The 23,081-nt window shown below is 41.2% G+C and overlaps 1 pseudogene; it reads left to right on the top strand.

Annotated features, from left to right (window-relative positions):
- LOC129136374 (uncharacterized) overlaps positions 1 to 17,877 on the top strand; it is a 78,145-nt pseudogene extending 60,268 nt beyond the window's left edge.
- Positions 17,878 to 23,081: the final 5,204 nt, after the last annotated feature.

The raw sequence follows: 23,081 nt of genomic DNA, 5'->3' as shown, positions 1-23,081 counted from the left end.
GCAAGATGGAGTTGGGTAGGTCAGATCTCTTTCACTGTCTCAGTTATAATTTTGCAATGGGGATTTCAAAAATAGCTGATCCATCCCTTAGGGCTGGTACCTGTCCCACACTGATACCTTTGATATTTACTGGTCCCATGTGGTTCTTGGTGAATTGCAAAGCTAGGCTGACCACTCTCAGGATTAGACCTCACTCTCAGGCCAGATCCAATAATGGGCTTGGGAGACCCTTTCTGGGACATGAGTATGAACAACTGTTCACAACCAATTTACCAAAAAAAATAAAGTCAAACTGATTTATTTGACAAACATACCACACTTCCCCATGCTTATAATCATGTCTCAAACCCAAGAAATTAAAATGTCAAGATGATGAAAATAATACTATATCACACAATCTACAAAATTCTACTGAATTTTACTTGCTACAACCTTTCATATATGATCCCAAAAGTGTAGGTAAATAGTGAGATGTTTGGCATCTCACTCTATGACTTTGTACCTAAGAAAAAAAACAATATTTATTGTGAAGGTAGTATGTGTTGGATACTGTGCTATGCACTTCATATACTACCTCATTTAATAGCATAGAGAAGCAGAATAACAGAATGATGGGGAGAAGAGTTTTATAAGCTAAACAGCCTGGGCTCAAGTGAAGCTCTGCCACTTACTAACTCTGTGCCTCAGCTTTGCAATTTATAAAATAGATAGAATGAAAATAATAGCACTTTTTTGGCCAGGCACAGTGGCTCATGCCTATAATCCCAGCACTTTGGGAGGCTGACGTGGGCAGATCACTTAAGACTAGGAGTTCGAGACCAGCCTGGCCAACATGGCAAAACCCTATCTCAACTGAAAATACAAAAATTAGCCAGGTGTGGTGGGATGTGCCTGTAATCCCAGCTACCTGGGAGGCTGAGGCGCAAGAATCTCGAGCCCAGCAGGCAGAGGTTGCAGCGGGCTGAGGTCATGCCACTGTACTCCAGCTGGGGCAACACAGTGAAATCCTGTCTTAAAAAATTAAAAGGCCAGGTGTGGTGGCTCATGCATGTAATCCCAGCATTTTGGGAGGCAGAGGCAGGTGGACCACTTGTGGTCAGGAGTTCAAGACCAGCCTGGCAATATGGTGAAACCCCATCTCTATTAAAAATACAAAAATTAGCTGGGTGCAGTGGCCCATGTCTGTAATCTCAACTACTCAGGAGACTGAGGCAGGAGAATTGCATGGCCCAGGAGACAGAGGTTGCAGTGAGCCAAGATCATGCCACTGCACTCCAGCCTGGGCAACAGAGCGTGACTCAGTCTCAAAAAAAAAGAAAGAAAGAAAGAAAGAAAAATAAATCATAGTACTTTATTCATGGGGTTGATTAACTGATTAAAGGACTAAATGAGTCATTACAGGTAAGGCAGATAGGACAGCATTGGCTTTCTAGTGTCAGAAATTCACCTTTATCTTCACAACAACCTGGTGAGATTAGTATGATAATACTCAATTTAAAGATTAAGTAACCATAGTTCAGCGAGGTGAAGCAATTTGCTCAGGGTCACAAAGCCGATAATGTGATAGCTAGTATATGAATTCAGGAATGCTTCAAGTATAGCCCAGGAATGAAATTCCTGGAATTAGTTCACACATGAGCTCCTATCATGCACAGGCACTGCAGATAAAGTGAAGAACAAGAAAATGAGATCCTGTTGGCTTAGTTGGGGAAAAGAAGAAAGTCAAATATAAACAAATAGATGAATAAAGTAATTTCAGATAGTAAATAAACAAATAGATGAATAAAGTAATTTCAGATAGTAATAATGCAGTGAAGATGATAAAACAGACTGATGTCAATAAGCAAAAACTAAAATTAACACAAATGTTCATTAAAGATGAATTAATACACTGACTCTACTATATCCATAAAATGGAATAGCAAGGAATACAATATTGATACACACAAAATAGTGGATGAATCTCAAAATCATGATGGCAGGAGAAAACCAGAACTAAATGCTGTATGATTCTATGTATATACTGTCACGTGCATCCATGTGAAGAGACAACCAACAGGCTTTGTGTGAGCAACAGGGCTGTTTATTTCACCTGGGTGCAGGTGGGCTGCGTCCGAAAAAGGAGTCAGCAAAGGGTGGTGGGATAATCATTAGTTCTTATAGGTTTGGGATAGGCATACAAAGGACATTCTCAAGCGTGGGGAGAATATTACAAAGTACCTTCTTAAGTGTGGGGGGGAATATTACAAAGTACCTTCTTAAGGGCAAGGAAGAATACTACAAAGTACCTTCTTAAGCGTAGGGGAGAATATATCGTATCAGTTAGGGTGGGGCAGGAACAAATCACAATCATGGAATGTCATCAGTTAAGGCTATTTTCACTTCTTTTGTGGATTTTCAGTTGCTTCAGGCCATCTGGATGTATATGTGCAGATCACAGGGGATATGATGGCTTAGCTTGGGCTCGGAGGCCTGACAATAACATTCCAGAAAATGCAAATGAATCTCTTAACATAAAACAATTCAGTGGTTGCCTAGGGCTGAGGGCAGAGGAAAGAATAGACTGCACAGAGTAAACTTTTGGGGTTGATGGAAATGTTCTGTGAAAGAAAAATAAATCTTCAGGCCCCCAAATCACTAAAGAGAAAAGTCAAGCTGGGAACTGCTTAGGGCAAACCTGCCTCCCATTCTATTCAAAGTCACCCCTCTGCTCACTGAGATAAATGTGTATCTGACTGCCTCCTTTGGAGAGGCTAATCAGAAACTCAAAAGAATGTAGCCATTTGTGTCATTTGTATCACACCTGTAATACCTATGACCTGGAAGCCCCTCCCACTTTGAGTTGTCCTGCTTTTGCTTCAAGCTGTTCCATCTTTTCTGGACTGAACCTACGTTCATTTCACATATGTTGATTGATGTCTCATGTCTCCCTAAAATGTATAAAACCAAGCTGTGCTCTGACCACCTTGGACACATGTCATCAGGACCTCTTGAGGCTGTGTCACAGGTGTGCATCCTCAACCTTGGAAAAATAAACTGAGACCTGTCTCAGATTTTCAGGGCTCACATTCCAGTAACCACAGAGGGATTCTGAGTGGAGATGCCCCTGACTTTTGACAAATCTCTTATCAGTGCTTAATACCAGCATGAGCTAACTTTATGGTCAAACCAATAGCACAATTTGCTGAGGTCTGGGAGCACCCCCTCCAGAAAGGACCTGATCTCCCAAAATTTGGTCAAGATCTAAAGTTTGTTTTGCTATACAACTCCCTTTTTTGGTAGTTTTATTTGCTTCCAACAAGGAAGGCAAGTTTTCCTGCTTCAATGATGAGGGAAGGCAGGTAACTCCTTTATGCAGTTTGAGCTGGCTTCCAAAAGGGAAGATAGGTTTTTCTTCCTGCTTCTAGGATGGTGGAGAGCAGTCTTCAGCCTGAGACCCATCCCTAAGTAAGTAGCTGAATTGGGGTTTTGTCTTGGCTAAATTTAAGAACCAGCTGGTTTTAATTTCTCCTTACCATAAGAGTGCTCAGTAATCATATAAGTTTTGTGATTGTTTGTTTTCCTTAACAGTTTTGTTGTTGTTGTATATTTCTGATTTTGTGGTTCTTTTAATCTTTTTCCCATTGGGTTTTACCAACACTATCTGACTCACTCAAGTCCAAAGGAAAGTTGCAAATTATGGGGAACGAGTCCTCTGAAATGGTTAAATTTCCCCCAACACATACCAAAAAAGGTGGTGTGGTGGGGAAGAAAAATGGCCAAAAAAAGAAAAAAAAAAGAGGAAAGATTTATTATTTTGATTTTGACTACTAAAGGGATTTTATTTATATAACAAGGCCAACATTTTGTGAGCCACGCTAAACTGAAAGCAATGGCTGTTGCCCCACACTGCAGGTCAGTTCAATAGCTAAGGTTCTGCATTATTTTTTCCACCATGACAGGTTGGGTTTGGTTCCTAAATCAAGACCTTTCTGGTTTGATACTTGGTACTTCTGAAATAGTGCCTATTTGTCCTAGCTGAAATATGGTAATGAGATTTTAAAAGATTTTTTTAAGGAGCTCAGTGGTTAAAGTCAGCTTAACAAAAAGCTAACATCCAAGATGTGTGTATGTGTATGTGTGTGTGTGTGTGTGTGTGTGTGTGTGTGTGTGTGTGTGTGTGTGTGTCTGTGTGTGTGTGTGTGTTTGTATTTAAAAGATCATGTTTTTGTTTTTGTTTTCTCTCTCCTAGGACCTTGTCTTTTTTTGAGCAAAAGTTATTTTCTTCTCGGTTGACTGAATTCTATTTTCTTCATTTACTTCTGCTGTCTCTCCTTTCTCTTGCAACTTCTGCTGCATGAAGGACCTAAACTCGTTTATAATAACCTGGGGTTTCTTAAAGAAAATGGAGAAGATGCCAGACTCCCTTTAGGGGAGAAACCTGTTTTTCTTTATGGAACCCCAAGAGTATAAACAGACAAGTTCATCTCAGCTTTTAAACTGCTTCCTTTTGGACTGATTTATTGACTAAAATCATTATTGCAACACAAGATATTCTTGTTTTTTGTTTGTTTTTTGGTTTTTTGACAGAGTCTCAATCTGTCACCCAGGCTGGAGTGGAGTGACCTGATCTTGGCTTACTGCAACCTCTGTCTCCTTGGTTCAAGTGATTCTCCTGCCTCAGCCTCCTGAGTAGCTGTGATTACAGGCACCCACCACCATGCCTGGCTAATTTTTATATTTTTAGTAGAGATGGGTTTCATCATGTTGGCCAGGGTGGCCTCGAACTCTTAACCTTAAATGATCTGCCTGCCTTGGCCTCCCAAAGTGCTGGGATTACAGGCATAAGCCACCATGCCTGGCCAATATTCTTGGGCTTTTAAAGAAGAGTATAGTTTAGACACTTAGAAATGTCTTTGTTTTTAAAAAAAAAAAATTTTAAGTGCACTATAAAAACATCATGTGGTCTGATCTCATAATAATTCTTCCTTTTTGGAAACCCAGGATTCAGTATGGGCTCTCCCCAGAGCTCAGAGATCCAGTTAAAAGATAAGAAGTCCCTATCTAAATAAAACTGGTCTCCTTATACAATCCTCTGACAGATTTTCATAATTTTATGTTTGATTTGGCATCCATCTTTAATCTCCCACTAGCATACCAGACTTTTCTTCTCCATACCTTATGATGTAAATTTTGCTACTTGATTTTCACCACAGTTGTTTCCTTTAATATGCAAATATAAGGCTATTTAGCTGACACCTGCCTAGGGTTATAAAATAGGTTATCAAGAATCTGAAAGTCTAAGATAGGGGAAAAAAGGGAGGGTTTTATGAACCTATAAGATGTACTTCTATCAGCATGCCTAATATGTGTATATATTTATGTGTGGTGCACACAATGTTCCACCACTGAAAATATATAAAAGAGCTCTAATTAGTTGGCTTAAAGAAAAATAAAAGTGCTTAAATCAAATACTTTATCAGAAAAAAAAGACGAGTCAAATGCTTTTTCAAGTTTACATGACTTAAGTAAAATCTTTAATAAATAAGCTAGCTTTAAAATTATTCTTGAAATAATAACAGAAACATCTTAAGAATTGTCAGCATACATTTTGGTTTGCATTTATTGATCAAGCAATTTTATATTTATCCTGGCCAAATAATACAAGGTGTCAAAATTTGGCATAGGGGTTACAAAACTATAAACCCAGCCCAAAACACAATGTTCCTCACTTGTGTAATTTTTAATAAATAAGATATTGATATTAGTTTAATGAAAATAGCTACATCTAGAATTTAGAAACATTACCATAACTTCTAAGCCTGTTGTTTTAGGTGGTCTAGTCCACAGGCAGTAAGGAAGTTTGCTTTGGGAAAGGACAGCTACCGTTTTTGTTTCAAAATTAAACTATAAACGAAGTTCCTTCCAAAGTTAGTTTGACCTGTGCCCAGGAATGAACAAGAACAGCTTGGAGGTTAGAAGCAAGATGGAGTCAGTTAGGGCAGATCTTCTTCACTGTCTCAGTTATAATTTTGCAATTAAAGTTTCATAAATTTAAATGATGACTATTGCAGTTTTCGTTAATAATGCAGGTAAGTGATTAAAATAATTAGGTAAATGTAATGAGATAAATACTTGTAAACAAACTCATAATTTAGAAACTAACATTATATAAAATAGTAGAAATTTCATTATTTGAGTATTTACCGATAAAAATATATCCGTAGGAAAACATTCTTTCTTTAAAAAAAAGTGTGTCCTTTTAAAAAGGTGAACAATTTTTGTCTAATTCAAAGCTTATTTAAAGGTCATGTATAAAACAAGGTAAAAGGAACCAGGAAATAAGAGAGATGTAAAGAAAGTTGTAGAAATAAAGAGGGCTTTTTGGTTTTTGTTTTTTGTTTGTTTGTTTTTAGTAAGAAAGCTTAAAGGGAAGTAATTTCATATGAGAAAGAATCTTGTATGGTAAATTTAGTCCTAGAGTGGAATGACTGGTTGTTTAAGACAAAGGGATATTCAGGACAAACCAGAAAGTCCAAGCATTTCATGAATGGTCTATGTAATTCACAATAAGAGAATTTAGATTTATTAAACAAATAAACAAAAACTTTTACATCAAATAAAAACTTTTAGATCAAGTTGTCTATAATTAAAGAAAAATTATAATTGTCTTTCTAGAGACTGATCTCTATGTAAAGAGAAAATATTTTTTTAATTAAGGTTACAACATCTCTGTATCTTTCTGTACATGCTTTTAAAGTCCTTGTGACATTGAGTTACAGGTCTTTGACTCCTGGGTCTTAAAAGAACACCAAACCAGGCGCTGTGGCTCATGCCTGTAATCCCAGCACTTTGGGAGGCCGAGGCAGGTGGATCATGAGGTCAGGAGATCGAGACCATCCTGGCTAACATGGTGAAACCCCATCTGTACTAAAAATACAAAAAATTAGCCAGGCGTGGTGGCGGGCGCCTGTAGTCCCAGCTACTCAGGAGGCTGAGGCAGGGGAATGGCATGAACCTGGGAGGCGGAGGTTGCAGTGAGCCAAGATCGCGCCACTGCACTCCAGCCTGGGTGACAGAGCGAGACTCTGTCTCAAAAAAAAAAAAAAAAAAAAAAAAGAACACCAAATCTTAAACACAGACAGCAATTAAAGCCTCATCTTCAGTCCCAATAGAAGACACCAATAAAAATAAACTGCATTCCAGAGACACAGGGCCAGAAATCAAAGCTATTTGACTCAAGGCCTGGGGACTATCATGGAAGAGATGTACTCATGAGATTGTAAGGGCTGATTTTGAATGATAAAATAAGATACGTTTCTCTATAAATTAATCATTAATGTCAAAGGCACACTGCTATTAAGACCAGCATATGGGCCCCTAGGTCAGATTAACAAGGTTTTCTTGAAGCATTAACTGATTCCTTAATAAATGTTATAAAAGTCTTTCAAGTTGTATCTTATGGTCAAGATTAAACTTTTATAGACTTTATAAAATTTTGAAAAATTAATTGGCATCCTGCTGTTTTTATTAGGGCTTATTATTTGGAAAATTAAGCCTCCTCTCTCAAAGAATGAAGGTTTTTTCCTATTTTTTGAAATCCTTGAGTTATCACTTTGGTTAAATGAATGATCCTATTTTGTGATATCAAGTGTTTTAAACCTTTGATATTTGACAAACTTTTCAAGATCAAATTATAAATGATGTCTTTTTCTGACCTAATTAATCTTTTAATATATTAGTCTCCCTAAAGTCCAAAAATGACATAGTTTGGCTTATTTAGTATAAAAACTTTACAGAAAACATGGTGAAATATGAAATGGTGTTTGGTTCTCTTTGGGCTGTATTTGTTTAAATATGTTATTGGTATGTGTTACAAGATTATGGGAAACTCCCATAATTCTGATATGACTTAGGGTATAATTGTTATGTTAAATTATTGTGTGCCACACACATAGCAAATTTCCTTGTCAATTGTGTCTTTGACTATGGCTGCCCTAAAACTTTTTGTCATCCACAGACAATTGCTGCCTTGTTTTTGACCTCTTTAGAAGGTGGTTTTATAGTCAGCTACAAGACTCTAACAGGTACTCTTAAATGCAAGTTTCTGATAATTTTGGAGATTGTGACATCAGAGTAGAGGAAAACTTTCAGGATTCATGGAGACCTGAAAGGTTGATGAATATCAAGCATAACAGGAATTAACTGCATGGACCAAACTAATAGAAGTCTGAAGTAATTTTTTAACTTTTTGCTTAAAACATTGCTGATCCTTTGTTTTGCTTTTCAGAGTCAAGAAAACTTTTCTTTTAAGCTATTTACAGATTTTAACAATTGAGTAAAGTATATTCCTATGAACAAAATTTGGAGCATGTTTGCCTTCTCTCTACCTGATTTCTAGATAATTTGGAAACGATTTGTGAGTATCTCAACTTATGACAATACAGTTATTTGCATAAGTGTAATAAGACTCTGTATTCATTTATAACAGTACACAATTGGAGAAACTGGTTATTTTACCAATGCTTTGACTGGAATGGTGTGTTTTCCTTTAAGAAATTAAACCTGACTTGTGGAGCCAATAAAAACCCCTGGGAAAACTGGCCTCATACTGGTCTACACAGTCCCTGTACAGGGTTCTGACCTGTGGTAAGTAAGGAATGTCACTTTCTGACAGTCCTAGGAGACCCACATTTTATCTTGGAACTTCAAGAGGAGAGGCTCACCCAACTGATAGGTATTTGATGGTACAAATACATGGCTGGGCTCAGCTTTAAAAAAAGTCTTATCTGAGATTCCTTCTACAGAACAAAGTTCCATCAAAGCAAATTTAAAAGCCTATGTAAAAAATAATTACCCTTGCTGTACTATATACAAATAATCAGGCCAAGTATAATAAAGCAAACCAGCCCTACCATGATTTGCCTTTAGTAAAAATGGGAAACTGGAGAGAGAAAAATTGTGTTTCAGAAACTATAGTATACCTGTTGTTAGATTCTATTCTTTCCTAATGTTTTTCTATTTTTATTATTTTCTACAATTTGGACTGAATTCTAATTTTTCTTGGCTACAAGTCTTCAAAATAATGTTTTCAATTTTTTTCTTCTTTTTTTCGCCGCATTTCCAAATTTGGAGTCACTGAAAACTAAGCTGTGCTTTCGTAAAGTCCTGAGAACTGAAGCTAGACAACTTAAATTTCAGAAGAAAATAACAACAACCTGTTTACATACATAAGCCACTTTCATACCCACCTACTGATGTATGGACTTCAGAGTAATGTAGTCTATATGGTTTTTCCAGGATTTTTTTTGTTTTTGTTTGTTGTTGTTTTTCTCCTCTCCTCCCCCATTGTCTCTTCACAGGACATGAGACTTCACAACCTGCTAATGATGAACTTTCCTAATAATTCGGAACCCACCCATCTAGAAATAAACCATCCTAGCTATGAGAGATCAGACAAAACCTGAGACCAAAGACTCATTTTCTTCTAAAATCCTGTCTCCAAAATATTTTTTAAAAGAAAAGGGAGGAAATGTGAAAGGAAAATATCTTGGGGCCCCCAAATCACTAAGCTAAAGGGAAAAATCAAGCTGGGAACTGCTTAGGGCAGACCTGCCTCTCATTTTATTCAAAGTCACCTCTCTGATCACTGAGATAAATGCATCTTTGCTTGCCTCCTTTGGAGAAGCTAATCAGGAACCCAGAAGAATGCAACCATTTGTCTCTTATCTACCTATGACATGGAAGTGCCTTCCTCACTTTCAGTTGTCTTGCTTTCCAGACTGAACCAATGTTCATCTTACACATGCTGACTGATGTCTCATGTCTCCCTAAAATGTATAAAACTAAACTGTGCTCTTACCACTTTGGACAAGTTACCAGGACCTCCTGAGGCTGTGTCATGGGTGCACATCCTCAACCTTGGCAAAATAAACTTTCTAAATTAACTGAGACCTGTCTCAGATTTGGGGGATTCACAAGGTTTACTCTCTTTGTATCCTCTCTACTTGATAATGAAGAGGCTGGGGAGCACATTCATTAAGACTCTGGGTCTGTCTTACTCTGGCTTTGAAGTCAGACAGACCCAGGAAAAACCTAGGTCTTCCACTTGCTAGTTGTGTGACCTTTGGCAAGCTATTAACATTTCTTTAGCAGCAGTTCCCTTATCTGTATAATGGGATTCTAATATTACCAGTTAATAGCACCTTTGTAAGGGTTAGATAAAACACAGGTGTGAAGTGGGATGGTTGTATGGTAAATCCTTGATCCACCTCAGTTATCTCAGTATCCAGCTCAGTGCCTGTCATAACAGGTGCTTGGTAACCGTTGAATAAATTTCCCTAGTATTATTCATGCTTTTTAGTCTTAGCCTCTAAAACTGCATAATTCTCAAGAGCAGAAACCGTATCTTTTACATCTCTTATGGGCTGTCTCTTCTTGTGTTATATAGAAGGTTATATAGAAGGTGCTCAATAAATGCATAGTGGGTGCACTGTGGGGGAATCCAAAGTTCGAACCTAAATTTTGATCATAGTTTTTCCATTATGGACAGGTTTTCTGTCTTTAGGTCTGTTTCTTTATCGGCAAAAATTAGAGATAGGTATTGGATATGTGGTCTGGGGACAATGTCATATGCCTACCTGAGAATATGGTCAGCAAGAGATTTCTCAGTCAAACATAAAAATGAGAAAGACAGTTTTCCTGATTTATCTGGCACTGTGAGCTAGTTGGGCATCAGGGCCTGGCATTACCATCAGGTCCCTGGATGAGCTGGGAATTTCATGCACAAGATGGGAATTGAGCTGTTCAAGACTAATTTCAATAAAAGTTAACAAAAAAGTTATGAAGGCGTACTGCCCAAGAGAAATAGGGGTGATAAAATCTTGTAAGTCACATTCAAAAATTGTAATTCATCACTGTACTCAAGAAAAATTAATATGGCCCATGTGCTGTGCAAAAATTTCTGATGCTGTGGACCATGACTGGAAACATTGGTATAAAAGCTCTCTGCTCCAACAGGGAAGAGTATTTTATCACTGACACTGTCTAGCACTACCAGTGCACGGTGATGATAACAGCTTTTAGGGGTGTCTATTCTTGATGTTAAGTCCTCCTTAGGCATTGTATCTCCTCATTGACTGTATCAGGTGCCAGATGCTTCCTGCCCATTGTTCTCCATGGATTGAAAATATTTGAGTGTTCTTGGGCTAGAACTGTTTTGTTTCTTACAACTTGAACATTCTTTTCATCATTTAGTTCTCAGCACAAATTTCATCCTGTTCGAGAGGATTAAAGTAGCCCTGTCCCACTCACATTAACAGTTGTCATCCCAGGTTTTAAAATCAACTTTACTGAAGTTTCATTTATGTGAAGTGAGCTGCACCCATTTAGAGTGTACAATTTGATGAGTTTCGTTATATACATTGTCAACCTGGAATAATCAAAAGGGTCAGAATCCAGTTTTATTAAAGTGTTTATTCAAGCAAAAAGCTGGGAATAGCCATTCTGGGATGCAGAAATTCCAGAGAAATGGGTCAGTGCTCCAAAGCTAAAAGCCAAATTCTTGCTCATATAGGCAGAAAGCAAATAAATTTAACAAGATTATAGCATTTTCTACACAAGGCTCGTTTATGAGTTATAATCAATTGTTTTCTGTATAGCTGGTTTTCATTTCCTTTCTGAAAGGTTCTCCCTGGGTCCTGAAAGTCTGGGGGATGAATAATTCCTCCCTCCTCAGGCCCAGTCCCAATGCACAAGGCCACTTGCACCAGCAGCGTGCATCAGAAAGATAGCAGAAGCAGGAAGAGAGATGGCCAGAAGGCATGGATCCCCTGGAGATCAAGAGAGAGAGGCTGTCCGGGTACCACGTAGCAGTTACATCAGACTAGGACACTTCCTGTTTACAGGAGAATATAAAACGCCTGCCTCATCCTCACTTGGGGCTGACACCATTTTAGGCCTCAGCCCATCTGCACCCAGGTGCTCATTAAAACAGCGTGTTGCTCCACAATGCCTTGTGTTGTTTGTTGGCATGTTCTCGGGGTTCGAACCAATACAAGAGCTTTGCATCTGTTGCCAAAACCTGGGACAGGCTCCAGTGCACATCCCCTGTGGACCTACTCCTCCACCCTGGAGAGCAGGCCACAGCAGTTGGACAAAGGAAGGTCCTCAGCCTCCAGTCGCCTCTCTGTGCACGCACATCGGTCACTGATATTGCCTACTGGTAAGTATCCTGCGAGCCTGGTTAACAGAAACCTGCATAGCCTCTCTTGGTTTCTCCAGTACAAAAATCCAACGTTGGTCCAAGAAGGTTCCAGCATGTGCCAGGCACTTGCTGATAATCTGGTCTTAGGGGGACACCTCCAAGCCATTTGATCCCATTCTGGGAACAAAAAAGGCAGCGGTGATGACTGCTCCTTTTATCATTTCCCTCTGGCCATCCAGGACAGTCTCCTTTTCCCTGTTCTCCCAAGCCTACCCTCCGTTATGGGAAATTCCCTGTCTTCCATTCCAAAGGACAGCCTGCTAGGCTGTCTCATAAAAAAACCCTGCAAACCTTAGGCCTCAGGCAAGGTATCCACCCTAAGCATCTTGTCTTTTTTTTGCAATTCAGTCTGGCCACAGTACGAATTGGATAATGGGTCCAAATGGCCCGCAAATGGAACATTCGACTTTACAGTTTTAACTGACTTAAGCAATTATTGCCAACGACTGGAAAAATAGGGAGAAATTCCTTATGTCCAGGCCTTTTTCGCACTCAGATCACAACCAAACCTCTGCAATTCTTGCTCACCTGTTCAAATCCTGCTCCTCCATTCTCACCACCCTGATTGCCTTCTCCTCCTGACCCTACCCCTTTTTCCTTGTTCGATCCAGCAGACTGCTGTCCACCCTTCCCAGCCCCTACCTCTCCCTCTCAACCATGTTCTTTAACCCCCCAAGCCTCCTCTTTGTCTTCCCAGCTGCCATCTTCCCAGCCGCCATCTTATCAGTCACCACCTTCCCAGCCATCATCTTCCCAGCCAGCAACCCCTCCAGGAGTATGCACTTCTCTTCCTACACCATCCTCTCCTCAGAACAATTCTAGCACTGCCTGTACCCATTCTCCTCTCCCACCACCCTCTCCTGAGGCCTATAAACGCATCCCACCACCTTATGCCCCTATCTATCCTCCACTGCCTATTAACTCAACCCCCCTTCCCCTTCAAACCCTCAACAGGAACCACTTCCAGGTTCTTCCTTGTCTCCCACCCACACTCGCTCAGGTGCCATCTTTGGCCCATGCCCCACCCTTACTTCAGCACATGTGCTAGAGTGCCCCCTTCAGGAAGTAGCAGGAACTGAAGGTATTATTAGAGTTCATGTTCCATTCTCCCTCACTGATCTCTCTCAAATTAACAAAAGACTCAGTTCATTTCCAGAAGACCCTACCTCTTATATTAGAGAGTTTCAGTACCTCACCCACTCTTATGAACTAATTTGGCATGACCTCTACATTATCCTCTCTTCCACCCTCACCCCAGAAGACCAGGACCGTATCTGGACCCTAGCTCAGGTGCATGCTGATAAAATTCATCACCAGGCTCCTACCCAGCCTACTGGCATAGAGGCAGTCCGCAACCAGGACCCCCATTGGGATTATCAAGATGGGGCCCCTGGGCACCACCATCGAGACCACATGATTGTGTGTCTCCTTGCAGGACTCAAAAAGGGTGCCCATAAAGCGGTAAACTATGAAAAACTTTCAGAAATCACCTAAGGTCCTGATGAAAGCCCAGCCCTTTTCCTCTCTTGTTTAACTGAAGCCATGAGAAAACATACCAACCTAGACCCAGCCAGCCCAGAAGGAACCACTGTTTAAAACCTTCGGTTCATCTCTCAATCCACCCCCGATATCCAGCACAAGCTTCAGAAGCTTGACGACGGCCCTCAAACCCCACAATAAGACCTTCTTAATTTAGCCTTCAAAGTCTTTAACAATCGTGATGAGGAAGATAAAAGGCAAAAACAGGCAGAATTTCAAATGCTGGCCTCTGCAATCATGGCCCTGCACACCCACAGGGCCACAGCTCCACATAGACGCCTCCTAGTAATCCACCTCCACCTGGCACCTGTTTCAAGTATGGCAATGAAGGCCACTGGTCCAGACAATGCCCAAACACAGGTAAGCACATCAGGCCATGCCCCTTCTGTGGAGGACCCCACTGGAAGTCAGACTGTGAGTGGCCTCTAGAAGGACTACCCCCATCCCTTCCTGAGCCAGCCAAAACCTCCTACTTGGATCTCATTGGCCTTGCCACTGAATACTGATGATGCCCTGGATTGGATACCCTGGCAACTACTATCTCTTCATCTGAGCCAAGGGTAACCCTGATGGTGGCAAGTAGGCCAGTATGTTTTTTAATTGATACCGAGGCAAGCTACTCTGCTTTACCTAATTTTCAGGACCCACCTAGTCCTCCCAAGTCTCTGTTGTGGGAATTGATAGACAAGTCTCCAAACCCTGAGCCACCCCTCCACTCTTCTGCTCCCTTCACACCTTTTCCTTCACTCATTCTTTCTTAGTCCTGCTCTCATGCCCAACTCTGCTGCTAGGCAGAGACATCCTTTCAAAACTCCACACTACTCTCCACGTCCATGTTCCCCATGGTACCCAACACCTCCACCCAGACCCCTCCAGTGCTTCTAGCTTTCTTCTACTCCTCCAACCTCCCACCCTAAAACATGCAGCCTTTCCTAATCCCCCATCCATAGTTAACCCTGCTGTTTTGGATACTTCCACACCCTCAGTCATGAAACACCACACCCCTATCCACATTACCCTTAAAAACCCCACCCAGTTCCTATCACAGAAGCAGTATCCAATCCCCCAAGCAACTCTTGTAGGCCTAAAGCCTATCATTTCTTGCCTCCTCACCAGTCACCTACTCCATCCAACAAACTCCTCTTTTAACACACCATTTCTACCTGTTAAGCCAGATGGAACTTGTCGCTTAGTCTAGGACCTCAGGCTCATTAACCAAGCTGTACTCCCAGTATGTCCAGTAGTTCCTAACCCATACACTTTACTTTCTGCAATTCCCTCCAATACCACCCATTTTTCTGTCCTAGACCTAAAGGATGCTTTTTTCACTATTCCTTTGTACCCTGATTCTCAAGACCTCTTTGCCTTTACATGGGAAGACCCCAACACTCACCTTTCACATCAGCTCACCTGGTGTGTACTACCTCAAGGTTTTAGAGACAACCCCACCTTTTTGGACATGCCCTTGCTTGCGATCTCTGTACCTTATCCCTAAAACCATCCATTCTCCTTCGCTATGTTGATGATCTGCTCCTGTGTAGCCCCTCTCAAAAAGACTGGAATGCCCATACTATCTCTCTTTTAAACTTCCTGACAGAGCAGGGGCATCAGATCTCCCCTTAAAAAGCAAAAATATGCACCCCCTCAGTCACCTACCTAGGCCTAGCCCTTACCCTGCAAACCCGAGGGCTCACAACCGACCACATATCCCTCCTCCAGTCCCTCCCACCTCCACAAACTAAGCAAGAAATTCTCTCTTTTCTAGGACTAGTGGGATATTTTAGGCTCTGGGTTCCCTCCTTCGCTCTACTTGCCAAGCCTTTATACCAAGCTGCTAAAGGCCCTCTCCATGAGCCTTTAAAACCAGCACAGCCTATTACCCAACCTTTCTGTCTACTCCAAAAGGCTCTCATCTCAGCCCCCATCCTCACCCTCCCAGACCTCACCAAAACTTTCTCCCTCTGTACCGACAAATGGCATGGAGTTGCACTAGGTGTTCTAACCCAGTCTAAGGGACCCACCCTCCAGGTTATTGCCTACCTCTCCAAACAGCTTGAAACCACAGTTCTCAGATGGCCTGCCTGCCTCCAAGTGCTGGTGGCAGCTGCTGTCTTCACCCTTGAAAGTCTAAAACTATCTCTTCATGCCAACCTAACAGTTTATTCAACCCATAACATCAAAGACATGCTAGCTCACCGCAGTGTACTAAGTCTCATCTCTGCCTCACGGCTCCTCCAACTGTATGCTTTATTCACAGAAACTCCCCAAATCACCATGCTAACCAGCTCCTGTTTAAACCCAGCCATGCTCTTACTTGAAGCTATTACCTCCCAAGACCCTGCACACTTCTATGTAGACACTGTTCAAACCTTTCTTATACCTTTTCCAAACCTAAAAGACTAACCCCTTCCAAATGCCTCATTTACTTGGTTTGTAGATGGCAGCTCCTTCCTACATCAAGGACGCTGACATGCTGGCTATGCTATAGTGTCACCCCACACACACACTATTGAAGCCAATCCGCTCCCCCTAGGAACCACCTCCCAAAAAGCTGAACTCATCACCCTCACTTGAGCACTCACTCTAGCAGCCGGACAACAAATTAACATATATTCAGATTCTCGTTATGCGTTCCACATAGTGCACTCACACTCATCCATCTGGAAAGAACAGGGTTTCGTAACTGCAAAAAACACCCCTGTCATAAATGGCTCTCTCATCAGCAAGCTCCTTCAAGCTGCCAGACTGCCACAGAAAGTTGCCATCATTCATTGCAGGGGCCGCCAAGCCCCAGACAATCCTATATCGGCTGGAAATGCTCTAGCAGATCAGGTAGCCAAACAAGTAGCCCTGCAACCTGTGCAAGGCCAGTTTCCGTCCCTGTCTTTGTTCTCTCCTCTTTACTCCTCAGAAGAAAAGGAGGACTTCAAGCCCAAAACCTTCAAAAGCAAGGACCATGGTATGTCAAGGAAGGGTGCTTCGTTCTTCCTCATTCTCAAACAATCCCTATCCTCCAAAGCCTTCACAACTCTTTCCATGTCGATTACAAACCTCTCTTGCAACTTCTCCACCCATTTTCACTTGTCCTCACCTTTCCAGCCATGTTCGAGAAATTACCCAATCCTGCTCTATCTGCCACTCAATGTCACCCCAGGGTTCCCTCCAGCCACCGCCTTTTCCTACCCACCAAGCCCAAGGCCAGGTACCTGGGCAAGATTGGCAAGTAGACTTCACTCACATGCCACCCGATAAATAGCTCCCCTATCTTCTAGTTTTTGTCTGAGTGGGTAGTCTCCAGGTGGGTAGAAGTGTTCCCAACAACTTCAGAAGCTGCAAATGTCATCACACAAACTCTCATCATGTATATAATTCCCCATTTTGGACTCCCAACATCCATCCAGTCTGATAACAGGCCTGCGTTTAACAGCCAAATTACCCAAGGCATCTCTACATCCTTGGGAATAAAACGGGTTCTCCACACACCCTACAAGCCTCAATCTTCAGGCAAAGTTGAAAAAGTCAGCTCTGTCCTTAAAGCCCAACTCACCAAGCTGGCTCTAGAAACCCACCAGTCATGGACAAAAAATCTCCCTTTTGCCCTCATGAGACTCTGCGCAACAACAAAGGCACCCTCTTTTTATAGTCACTTTGAAATGATGTATGGATGAACTTTTGTCTTAGGGCCTCCACCCTTACCAGATTCTGAGCCACTCAGGAATTACCTCCCATCCTTAATCCAGACACGGTCTTTCATTCGTGAAGCAGCAAATGAGGCCATGCCTCTCCCTGTTGACACCTCCTTGTCCTCTCAACTGTCTTGCAGGCACAGACGTGTTTATCTGCCAACCCGACCCTCACAAAAAACTACAACCGAAGTGGACAGGCCCCTACACTGTGTTACTCAGCATGCCAACTGCAGTGAGAGTCCAAGGACTCCCCCACTGGATCCATCGCACCAGGGTCAAACTCACCCCCAAGGCTACTTCTTCCTCTGAAACATTAACAGCTAAGTGTTTGTCTAGGCCAATTTCTTCTACCAAGCTTAAATTAACCAAAAAAATTTTTTCTTAGAACCAAAACACAAGGAAGACTAACCACCTGCTTTTAGAAATGGCCTGTATCTACTCAACTGCCTGCTGTACCTCACTTACAACCAAAAGTCTTAATACAGGAATATCCCTCACCACAATGCTAATATTGTCAGTAGCTGCCCTGCTGTCCACAGCAGCCCCTCTGAGCTGCCGTGAGTGTTATCAGTCTTTCCACTACAGAAGAAAAATGCAACAGTCCTTTATTTACCATACTCATATAGAAAAATCCTGTTATGGAACCTTAATCGAGGAATGTATTGAATCAGGGAAAAGTTATTATAAAGTAAAAAATCTAGGAGTATCTGGCAGCTGTGATGGGGCTATATGTCCAAAAGGTAAGCAGTGGCTTTGCTTCACCAAAATTGGACAAAAATGGGGAGTAAACAATCAAGTGCTAGAGGACATAAAGAGAACAGATTGCAGCCAAAGCAAAAGCCAAAACCAACAACTCCTTCCCCCCAAATCACCCATGGTATTTCCCTTCCCAAGCCAGGAAAAAACCTGTTTGTAGATCTAGGAGAATGCATCATGCTTACCATGAATGTGTTCAATTGCTGGGTATGTTGGGGAGCTTATATGAGTTAACAGTGGCCGTGGTATGGGATAGACTTTCCCCCTTACTTACTAACATCCCAAAACCCCAGCCTCACTTTCACTCCTCAGGAACACCCGCAGTCCTGGACATTTACCAACCCAGTAAGAAGGACAGTGTGCATATCCCACAAGCGGACTGATGAAACCCATCGCACCATAGGTGAAAGCACCTGTCACCAAACCCTAACAGTCAATGCCTCCACAGCAGAGTGGTGGCCAACGTTACCCCACAGAGCCTGGTCTCCTTCTAACTTAAGCTACCTCGATTGTGTCTTGTCCAAAAAGGCCTGGTACTATACAAACACCACTAACCCTTATGCCACATACCCCCACCTAAGTGCACTATGGGACAATCCTATGAACACTAGCCTACAATGGATTGCCCCTGATGGATTCTTTTGGATGTGTGGAACCCAGGCTTACTCATGACTACCTTATCACTGGCAAAGTACTTGTTTCCTATGCACAATTAAACCTGGATTCTTTTTACTTCCAAAGCAGGTGGGCAACACCCTTGGAGTCCATGTATATGATAACCTAAACAGAGAAAAATGATCCTTAAAGGTAGGAGGAAGCCAAAGATGGCAAGAGGACAAATGGCTTCCACAATGGATCATTGAATATTACAACCCTGCCACTTGGGCTGAGGATGGTTCATGGGGTTATTGCACTCCTATATATATGCTAAATAGAATAATTAGACTATAGGCTGTTCTAGAGATAATCACTAACCAAACCGCCTCAGCTCTGGACATGCTCGCGCAACAACAAAACCAAATGCATGTGGCAATTTATCAAAACATGCTAGCACTAGACTACTTATTAGCAGAAGAGGGTGGGGTCTGTGGTAACTTTAATATCTCTAATTGTTGTCTTAACACAGACAATAACAAAAAAGCAGTTCTAGAGATCACTTCAAACATCAGAAAAGTAAGCCATGTACCAGTCCAAATCTGGAAGGGATGAGACCCAACGAACCTTCTAGGGGGTGGCTCTCTAATTGAGGAGGATTTAAAACTCTGGTAGGGACAGGAATCTTCACCATTGGGTTTCTCCGCTGTATTATCCCACTGATGACAAAAGCCATTAAAACTCTTGTTGAAACTACAGTTAACCACCAGACAATACAGACGATGCTCCTGCTACAAATGACACGATGGATACCAACCCATCTCTCAAGAATACCCCAAAAATTATATTTTTCTTTTTTTCGAGGTGCCATTGAGAAAGTCATCCCTTTTCCCTTTTCTATAACCAAACACACAGGAAGGAAAGATTCTCCTGGGGGCCTGAAAGCTTGGGAGGCTGAATAACTCCTCCCTCCTCAGGCCTAGTCCCAAGTGGCCTTGTGCCTGCAGCGTGTGTCAGCAAGATAGCAGAAGCAGGAAGAGAGCTGGCTGGAAGACACGTTCCCTCTGGAGATCAAGAGAGAGAGGCCATCTGGGTACCCCATAGCAGTTACATCAGATTGGGACACTTCCTGTTTACAGGAGACTATAAAACCCCTGCCCCATCCTCACTTTTGGGGCTGATGCCATTTTAGGCCTCAGCCTGTCTGCACCTGGGTGCTCATTAAAACAGCATGTAGCTCCACACCGCCTTGTGTTTGTTGGCGCGTTCTCTGGGTTTGAACCAATATAAGAGCCTTGCACTTTCCAATGAAAAAAAGCACATTTCACATTCCATCTTTTCCCCCAAGTTTTAATGAATGATTTTGCGTGTGTGCCTCTTTTTTTAACTTTTATTTTAGATTAAGGAGTTACATGTGCAGGTTTGTTACAAAAGTATATTGCATGATGCCTAGATTTGAAGTATAATTGATTGAACCCATCACCCAGGAGTTGAATAACATTCCATTTTAAGGCAATGTGACAATCATGAAATCTTTGTGTGAAAGGTAAGAGAGAGGTTAATCTATAATAAAAGTCAACAGTGGAGAGGGAAGGGGTCTTCCCTGGTGCCTTTTAGCCATTTGCAGCATTTTACAAAATAATGCAGGTAAGGAAAAAGATTCTGTATAGTCAGAGATACTAAGGTTTACAACTTTCTAGGTTATAGCTGCCTGTCATGTGACTCAGGCCCTGAAATTCACATTCCTTTAAGGCTCAAAATAGTTTAGAATTCCAACAGCTTAGATTTTGAATTACTTATTTTCATAATGTATACCCATGAAACTACCCCCAATATCAAAATACAGAAATGTGACAGGTCTCAGTTAATTTAGAAAGTTTATTTTGCCAAGGCTGAGGATGCGCGCCTGTGACAGACTCAGGAGGTCCTGATGACATGTGCCTAAGGTGGTCAGAGCACAGGTTGGTTTCATACACTTTAGAAAGACAAAACGTCAATCAACATATGTAAAATTAATATTGGTTTGGTCTGGAAAAGGCAGGATAATTTGAAGTGGGGAGGGGACTTCCAGGTCATAGGTAGTTAAGAGTCAAATTGTTGCATTCTTCGGAGTTTCAGATTAACCTCTCCAAAGGAGGCAATCGGGTATGTATTTATCTCAGTGAGCAAGGGGGTGACTTTGAATAGAATGGGAGGCAGGTCTGCCCTAAGAAGTTCCTAGCTTGATTTTTCCCTTTAACTTAGTGATTTGGGGACCCCAAAATATTTTCATTTCACATTTCCCCCCTTTTCTGTTTAAAGTCTTTTGGATTTTGTAAACTCTATGCCAAATCTTGACACCTTATAGTATTTGGCAGGGATAAGTATGAAATTGCTTGATCAATAAATGCAAACAGAAATGTATGCTGGTAATTCTTAAGGCATTTCTAATATTACTTTACCAATAATTTTAAAGCTAGCTTATTTATTAAAGATTTTACTTAAGTCATGTAATCTTGACAAAACATTTGGCTATTCTTTCATTTTTCTGATAAAGTATTTGAATTAAGTGCTTTTATTTTTCTTTAAGCCAATTAATTAGAGCTCTTTTATATATTTTCAGTAGTGAGACATTGTGTGCACCACACATAAATACATAGACATATTAGATATGCTGATAGAAGTACATCTTAAAGATGTATAAAAACCTTTTTTTCCCCATCTTAGACTTTCAGATACTTGATAACCTATTTCATAACCCTAGGCAAGTGTCAGCTAAATAGCTTTAAATTTGCACATTAAAGAAAACAATTCTGGTGAAAATCAAATAGCAAAATTTACATCATAAGGTATGGAGAGAAAAATTCTGGTATGCTAGAGGAAGATTAAAGATGGATGCCAAATCAAACATAAAATTATAAATACCTATCAGGATTGTATATGGAGACCAATTTTATTTAGATAGGGACTACCTGTCTTTTAACTGGATCTCTGAGCTCTGGGGAGAGCCCACACTGAATCCTGGGTTTCCAAAAAGGAAGAATTATTATGAAGCTAGACCATGTGATGTTTTTACAGCGGACTTAGAAAAAATCTTTCTTAAAACAAAGACATTTCTAAGTGTCTAAACTGCACTCTTCTTTAAGAACCCAAGAGTAGCCTCTGTTGCAATAACTATTTTAGCCAGTAGATCAGGTAACACAATACAAAAGGAAACAGTTTAAAAGCTCAGACACACTTGTCTGCTTATACTCTTTGGGTTCCATAAGGAAAAACAGGTTTCTTTCCCAAAGGGAGTTTGGCACCTTCTCCATTTTCTTTAAGAAACCCCAGTCTTTTATAAACTAGTTTAGGTCCATCATGCAGCAGAGGGTGCAAGAGAAAGGAGGGACAGCAGAAGTAAATGAAGAAAACAGAATGCAGCCAACTGAGAAAAAACAAACTTTTGCTTAAGGTCCTAGGAGAGAAAAAAAAATAAAAACACAAAGGCCTTTAAACACACACGCATCTTGGATGTTAGCTTTTAGCACATGTCATCAGGAACCCCTGAGGCTGTGTCATGGGCACACATCCTTAACCATGGCAAAATAAACTTTCCAAATTTACCAAAACCTGTCTCAGATTTGGGGGGTTCACATTCTGGTAACCACAAAGGGATTCTGAGTGGAGGTGCCCCTGACCTTTGACAAATATATTGGTGCTTGGTACTAGTTTGAGCTATCTTTATGGCTCAAACCAATAGGACAATTTGCTGAGGCCTGGAAGCACCCCCTCCAGAGAGTCCCTGATCTCCCAAAATTCGGTCAAGATCTAAAGTTAACTTTGTGGTACAATTCCCTTTTTTGGGGGAGTTTTACTTGTTTCCAACACAAGGAAGACAAGTTTTTCCTACTTCCATGATGATGAAAGGTAGGTAAACTTCCATCTTTATGGAGTTTGAGCTCATTTTCAACAGAGAAGATGATTTTTTTTTTTTTTTTCCTGTTCCTAGGATGGTAGAGAGCAGTCTTCAGCCTGAGACCCATCCCTAAGTAAGTAGCTGAATTGGGATTTGTCTTGGCTAAAGTTAAAATTAACAACCAGCCGGTCTTAATTTCTTCTTACCATTAGAGTGCTCAGTAATCATGTAAGTTATATGTTTGCTTGTTTTGCCTCTCCAAAGGAGGCAATAAGATATGCATTTATCTCAGTGAGCAGAGGGGTGACTTTGAGTAGAATGGGAAGCAGGTTTGCCCTAAACAGTTCCCAGCTTGACTTTTCTCTTTAGCTTAGTGATTTGGGGG

This window comes from Pan troglodytes, chromosome 9, assembly GCF_028858775.2.
Source record: "Pan troglodytes isolate AG18354 chromosome 9, NHGRI_mPanTro3-v2.0_pri, whole genome shotgun sequence".
NCBI lineage: Eukaryota > Metazoa > Chordata > Mammalia > Primates > Hominidae > Pan > Pan troglodytes.
Note: the sequence above shows the minus strand (reverse complement) of the source record. Positions and strands in the feature narration are given on the sequence as shown.